The sequence below is a fragment of the Pogona vitticeps genome, chromosome 5 (genome assembly GCF_051106095.1).
Source record: "Pogona vitticeps strain Pit_001003342236 chromosome 5, PviZW2.1, whole genome shotgun sequence".
In the NCBI taxonomy this organism is placed as follows: Eukaryota; Metazoa; Chordata; class Lepidosauria; order Squamata; family Agamidae; genus Pogona; species Pogona vitticeps.
Window position 1 is genome coordinate 90,532,874 of NC_135787.1, and position 7,626 is coordinate 90,540,499.

The 7,626-nt window shown below is 36.2% G+C and overlaps 1 non-coding gene across 1 annotated transcript; it reads left to right on the top strand.

Annotated features, from left to right (window-relative positions):
* Nucleotides 1–5,582: 5,582 nt before the first annotated feature.
* On the top strand, nucleotides 5,583–5,684 carry LOC140707921 (U6 spliceosomal RNA). The gene has a single exon (XR_012088051.1). It is a non-coding gene; the product is annotated as a U6 spliceosomal RNA (small nuclear RNA).
* The last annotated feature ends 1,942 nt before the right edge of the window (nucleotides 5,685–7,626 follow it).

Consider the following 7,626-nt stretch of genomic DNA (forward strand, 5'->3'; position numbering starts at 1 on the left):
CTTAAATGTTGTAGATTTTATGGCACATGATGTTGAGCTTCACAAACCCTAAATCTTGTGAAACTTTATCATTATGTAGATTTTTCATTAAGTTGCATTGTGTTATTATAGTAGATGTAAAAATGCATTGGTTAAACACTGAGAGAATTTTCCCCTTTACTGATTAGGATTTTTTCCTGAGCAACATTATTATACTAAGTAAAATTATCCAACTATTGAACTAGAAAGAAAATCTGCATCTCTCGACCCTCCCCTCCCTCATTCTTCTGCATGTTCTGTAAGTATGTGTATCATAAATAGGAAAGCGAAAATACCGTATTTTTCCATGTATAAGACTATACTTTTGTCTTAAATCTTTAGACTAAAAATTAAGGGTCATCTTATAAACAAAAGTAACCAGAGGAGAGAGAAAAACAAGTGGAGGGGAAAGCAGGGATCAAAGTGATCCTGCAGGGCTTTGATCCCTGTTTTCCCCTCCACTTGCTAAGCCCCACTTAGATTTCTTTTGGGTTAGAAAAGTGTGGCCGTCTTATACATGGGGGTGTCTTATACACACAAAAACAGTATTCTCCATGGGATCTTCCAAACAGGGCACCTGAACCTTTTAGGTTCTCTTGTAGTGACAGAGTGTCAGATTAGGAGACCTGGGCTCAAATCCCTACTTGGCCATAAAAACTCACTGGACATGTGTATGTCAATGGAAAATCCACTCCTTAAATATTTTGTATACCTTGAAAACCCTACCAGGGTCACCAAAAGTCAGATGCAACTTGACAGTACCGAATAACAAAAATATTCCTATTCTGGGATTGAGCATACTAGAATTTCTCCTAAGAGCCAGATGATATTTTCCTTATCACACTTCTTACTGCTTCTTGCCTCTTTTCTTGGACCTTTCTGTCTGTTTTCAACCCTCTGATTCATTTCTCATACATATTTGTCCCAGAAGGTGGAGTTTATGGTATAGAATCATAGAGTAATGGAGTTGGAAGGGCCTATAAGGCCATTCAATCCAATTCCCCACTCAATACAGGAAACCAAATCAAAGTAATGACAGGTGGTTGTCTAATTTTCTCTTAAATGACTTCAGCATTGTAGCCCACCCACCTCTCAAAGTAATTGTTTTCATTGTCATATAGCTCTTCCTGTCTGAAATTTAGCTGAGGATTTTCAGAGGAATTTCAGCACTGCCCTCCTTCTTCCAAGCTGGTTAGTACTCTGCCATTTCCTGGGTCAGTCACAGGCTGAGGTGGCAGCCTACTTATAGATTCCCCACTTCTGTCTCTCAGCAGGAATTGAGGGGGTGTAAGGGAGAGAAGACAGTAAGCAGGCATCTGGAAGGAATGCTCTGTTGCCTTTGTGTAAAAAGCATAAGAGCTACACATGAGGCACAGCAATGAACAAGATATGTACTGTGTCAGCAACCTGTTCTAGTCTTTCATTTTTAAAAATGAAGTAGAGGTCTTCAGAGGAGATGAAGAGTTTGCAGGAAAAAACAGAATAAAGAGGTCAAGAAATAGGCAGTACAAATGCCTCCTGTTTGAAAGAATCCCATGATAATAGGAAATATGGTCTGTATCAAGGATAAAGTACTGTGGGTGGTCCCCATTAGCAAAGAAAATAATACTTAATATGTGACAATTCAGACTTTACAGCTCAAAATGCTTTGCTCTGCTATAAATTTTAAATATATTGGATGTATTTCTCCTGCTTGAGGTGTCCTTGTTAAGGATTTGGTACTTGGTAAGGATTACATAATACAGCGGTGCCCCGCCTAGTGACGATAATCCGTTCCAAAAAATCATTGCTATACGGACTCGTCGCTATGCGGAACAAAGAAGCCCATAGGAATGCATTAAAACATGTTTAATGCATTCCTATGGGCAAAAAACTCAGTGTTCTGCAAAAATCCTCCATGCGGCCGCCATTTTTGCTGCCTGGTAAGCGAGGAAAGGGCGTGAAAACACTGTGGGCGGCCATTTTATTTACCTGGTGGCCATTTTGGAATCTTTTTTAAAAAAATTTTAATATAAGGGATGACAGAAAGGAAAAGGGAATTGGAATTGATGAGGAAGAGGGGAGACAATAACATACTTCCATCCATTCTGTACCTATTGCCATATCAAGATTTTAAGTTATTCTATTTACTCTTTTCTGCTTTCTAGATTGAGTTCTCTTTTCAATATATGCTATTCACAAGCTGCCTGTTGATTCAGTCCACATGTTAAATAGATCCCATCTTTCTGTTGTCTTTTGCAAGGGATAGTCCTTCATGACTTCTGATAGAATGTCTATTTCAGCTATTTCCCATATCTTTTCAATAATATCTTCTTGTTTCGGTACCATTGGTCTTTTCCAATTTTTAGCATATAGAATTCTGGCTGCCATAACTATGTACTGTATATAACTATATAATCCTTTGACCTATCTATATTTTCAGGTATCATATTCAATAGAAACAATTCTGGGGTTAATGGCACCTTACAGAGCAATATTTGTTCCAACATAGCATGCACTCTTTTCCAATATTGTTTCGCTACTCCACATGACCACCACATATGATAATAGCTTCCCACTTGTGTTTCACATTTCCAACACTTATTTGATACATTTGTGTACATCTTTGACAATTTTTCTGGGGTCATGTGCCACCTATAAAACATCTTATATATATTCTCTTTAAAGTTCACCGATCTTGTAAGCTTTATGCTATTTTGCCATATTTTCAGCCATTGATCAATATCAATATTATGCCCTATATTTTGTGCCCACTTAATCATACATTCCTTGACCATTTCATCTTGCATCTTAATTTCCAACATATAATTATACATTTTCTTAACAATTTGTTCTTTTGAACCTAATAAAAGTTTATCAAAAATCATTTGCTTTAAGTAGAAGCCTTCTATTTTATCTTTTGTATATCTAGATTCTAACTGTGCTCTAGGCCACCAATCAATATATATGTTCTGTGACTCTAGCTCTTCTTTAGATTTTAGTTCACCATCCTTTTTTAATAGATCTTGATATCTTAAAGAGTTTGCTTTTGTCATAAGGCTGGGTTGAGTAAAGGCCTCTATCGGTGACACCCATACAGGTATTTTATAATATGTGAATTGAAATTCTTTTGTTCTTTATCATTTTATACCATAAATAAGCATGCCAGACTAGTTGCAAATCATGTCCTTCCAAGCTAAGTAATCTATCATTTTCTAGAGTTATCCATTCTTTTATCCAATCTAAAATACAAGATCTATAATACAGAACCCAATCTGGAAGACCAAAGTCGCCCCTCTGCTTATCATCTTGCATTGTCTTAATTTTGATTCTTGGTTTTTTTCCTTGCCATATAAATTTCATGATTATCCTATTAAATTCTTTAAAAAAGCACTGTTTCAGTATAATAGGAATTGACTGAAATAAGAATAAGATTTTTGGCAGGATGCTCATTTTGATCGTGGCAATTCTCCCCAGCAACAATAATTGTAGTTTGTCCCATTTTTCCAAGTTGTTCTGTATTTCCTTCATTAGTTTCATGTAGTTATCTTTAAACAATGTGCTTGTCTTCTTTGTAATTTGTATTCCTAGATATTGAATTTTCTTTTCTTCTTGGAAGTTCGTCTTCTCTATTAACTCCTGTCGTTCTTGTTCTCTCATGTTTTTAGTAAGTATTTTGGTCTTCTTTTGATTTATTCTCATATCTGCCATGTCACCAAAAATTGTTAACGTTGCCATCAAGGCTTCTATTGAATACAGTGGTTCTTCCAGTATAATGACTAAATCATCCGCAAAAGCCTGCAGTTTATAGACTTGGCCTTTTACTTTTAATCCTTTCAATTCCTTTTTATCTCTAATTTGTTCATTTAGTATTTCTAGAGTCAAAATAAATAGGAGTGGGGACAGTGGACACCCCTGTCTAGTACCTTTCTGTATTTGGATTTCTTTTGATAACTCGCCGTTAATTCTCACTTTTGCCTTTTGTTCAGTATATATTGCTTTAATTAATTTCATAAATCTTTCTCCAACCTGCAGTGTTTCCAACGTATATATCAGAAAATTCCAATCAAGATTGTCAAAGGCTTTCTCTGCATCCAAGAATATCATGGCCATCTGTTTCTCCGGGTGTGCTTCGTAGTATTCCAAGGAATTTAGAACTATTCTTATATTATTCTTCATCTGCCTTTTTGGTAGGAACCCAGATTGATCTTGATGTATCAAGTGGATTAAAATTCTTTTCAATCTAGTTGCAAAGATAGTCGCATATATTTTATAGTCCACATTCAACAATGAAATCGGCCTATAATTTTGTATTTCTTTACCTTCCGTGTTTTCCTTATGTATAAGAGAAATTGACGCTTCAGTCCATGTTGCTGGTATTTTCCCTTCTTCTTCAACACATTCTAGCAGCTTTTTGAATGGCTGGAGTAGCACCTCTTCCAGTTCTTTGTAGTATTCCGCTGGTAGCCCATCTGGGCCTGGTGCTTTCCCATTTTTTTTTGTTTTTTTAAGGGCTTCTACAATTTCTGCATATGTTATAGGCTCATTTAAGGACTGAATTTGTTCTTTAGTCAATTTCATTTTGTTGTGCTTTAATATATATTCTTCCTGGGCTCCTCTATCCACTTCTTTTTTCTCATATAACTTTCTATAAAAATCTTCAACAATTTTTTTTTATTTCTTCCTGTTTGAATTTTTCTATTCCCTTTTCATCTTTGAAAGTTCGGATTATTATCTTCTCCTCTCTTTCCTTAATTTGTATGTTAACCATCTTCCCGGTTTATTTGCATTCTCGAAAACATTTTGCTTTGCAAATTTAAACTTCTTTGCGGTTTCTTCGGTGAGCAATATATTTATCTGGTGTTGTATAAATTTTATCTTCTCTATCAGTTCTTTGTTGGTTGGGTTTTGTTTCAGCTGCCTCTCCTCTGTGGCTAGTCTACTTTCCAGAGTCTCGTATTTTTTCTGTCTTTCTCTTTTTTGTTTTGCTGCAAATCTTATGGCTATTCCTCTAAAAAAATGGCCTTACTTGCCTCCCATACCATAAACATTGAGATGTCTGGTCTCATATTCTGTTTAAAGAAAAAGTCCATTTCTTCTTTTACTTGTTTCTTAAATTTTTCATTTTTTAGATGTAGTATAAGTGAATTCTCTTGTTCTACTTCCTATTTGTAGCAAAATTGGGTTATGGTCTGCAAATGTGTTGGGTAGAATATGTATTTGTTCCAATTCTTTCATTAGGTTTGTTGATATCCAACATGTATCAATCCTTGACCACGATTTATGCCTGTTAGAGTAGAAAGTATAATCCCTTGTCTTTTGATTACATGTTCTCCATGCATCCACAACATTTAATTCTTCTGCTAATTGTAAGAAATTTCTTGGAATCGTGCTTCTCTTCTTTCTACTTGGTTTTTCTGTTTTTATGTCTAGTTCTCTGTCAAAGACAGCATTATAATCTCCAATTACGCAGTAATGATCATACCCTTTATCTGCCAATTCTCACTGCAATTGTTTATAAAAATTTTCTTGATTTCCATTTGGTGCATAAATATTGACTCTTAGGAATTTCTTAGATTCTCTTTGAATTTCCACAGCACATATACTAAAATTGGAATGATACAGAGAAGATTAGCATGGCCCCTGCGCCATTTTGGAATCTGAGGTATGACCTGTCATGAATTTGATTATGAAAATTGTAAAAGTAGAATAGAGATGGATTTTGTTTCATAACAGCAACAAAACAACTAGAAGCTGACTGATGTCCAGGTGTTAATTAGGAAGAAAAAAATGTACAAGGTCAGTTCTTTTTCCAGCAGAAAAAAAAATCAAGAAGAACAAGATGACCCTTATCTTATCAAAACTCCAACGGGCAAGGACACAATGGCTTAATTTAAGAAAGATGGACGAAGAGAGAAGGAGAAGGATGAAGAAGAGAGATGGGGGAGAGTTTGCTTGCACGACAGCCAGAGACGACACACGGAGAGAGATGCATCTGGCAGGACTTTAATTTGGAGACTGCGTAAGAATGTTAATTTAAGATATAGCTAGACTGTCTATTGTTTTCGTTTTATAGAGGAAATATCTGGTGGTGAAGGCTGGGGTATTGGAAATAATTAATGACTTATGCTTTAGTATGTTTGTTTGAATGCTATCTTGTTTTAATAAAAGATAAAAAGACAATTTGTCTGTAAGTTGGCTCCTTGTTTAGACCACAGCTACTATGGTAAAATTAGCTACTTTAAAAATATATTATTTGATCTGGCCGCATTTACGCTACCAAATTAGGGTCCTAAAGTAATAAAAAAAGGAAGAGCAGATCTTCCAGATTGTTTATTTAAAATCGAGACAGACGTGGGCGAAGGAGTGAGAAGTCGCCTAGAGCAAAATTACAGGACCCGATTTTGCTGGCAATAGGGATGGATCATTCTGAATCCCTCTCTGTTTCGTGTAAAGGCAGTTCTAAGGAACGCTTTTACGACATGACCAAAGTTTGAGCTGTGGAAATATTAGAAACACTGGGGATGGCAATAAGCTGAACCAGAGCCTTGTCTTGGATTATAACTCTCAGAAGCCTTAAGAAATACAATAGATTCTTGACTGTGTCAAATATGGATTTTAGTAGGCTAGCCTACATTGGGTTATCTGGTATAAATCTAAATTTGAAAAGGAAACATAAGAAGTACAGTGGTGCCTCACTAGACGATTGCTTCGCTTAACGATGACTTTTTGGAGCGATTTTACACTTCGCTTTACAATGGTTCCTATGGGCAATTTTCGCTTAACGATGTTCGGGGCCTTGCTTCGCACAACGATTAATTTTTGAGTCCCTGTTTTGCTTTACAATGTTTTTGACAGCTTGGGTTCCGCGCTTCGGAATACAATTGTTTTAAAAGTCACTGTTTTGCAAGACAACTTTGGCCAGGGTATTTCTTTTTCTGTTGTTTTCGTTCAAATCTCAACCGTCAATACCCAGGATGCATTGTGCCTTGTGCCAGTCTGCAGGGTTTTTGTTTTTGTTTTTGTTGTTTGGGTTCAAATCTCAACTGTTAATACCCAGGATGCATTGTGCCTTGTGCCGGGAAGGTTTAAAAACCCTTCCCCATGCAGCCTGGCTTTACTTTTGCATGTGGAGTTCCAAGGCTGACTTCGTGAGGAGCAACCTTAGTCTGTTCTGGAGATCTGCAGAACTTCTTGGCCAGCCAGCAAAAAGTAAGTTTACATTTGCATAAATCTCATTTTTAATTTTATTTTTACTTTTGGGGGAACTGCAGTGGTTTTCTTTGTCTGGCTAGGTCTTGCTTTGGGATTTTAAATTTTAAAAGTGTTTTTTAAATTTTTTCCTTGCTCTGCCTTGCTATTGCTTTCCTTGGGTGGGAGATAATCCTGCAAAAGTCTCATTTTTATTTTATTTTATTTTTTTTTTGGAACTGCAGGGGTTCTTTTTGTCTGGATGGGTCTTGCTTTGGGATTTTAAAGTTTAAAACTGTGTTTTTAATTTTTTCCTTGGATTGCTTTCCTTGGGTGTGAGAGAGTTCTGCAGAAGTCTCATTCTTATTGGGGGGGCTGCATGGTGTTTTTGGGATGGCTAGAGTCTTGCATTGGGATTAAAAGTTTAAAACTGCCTTT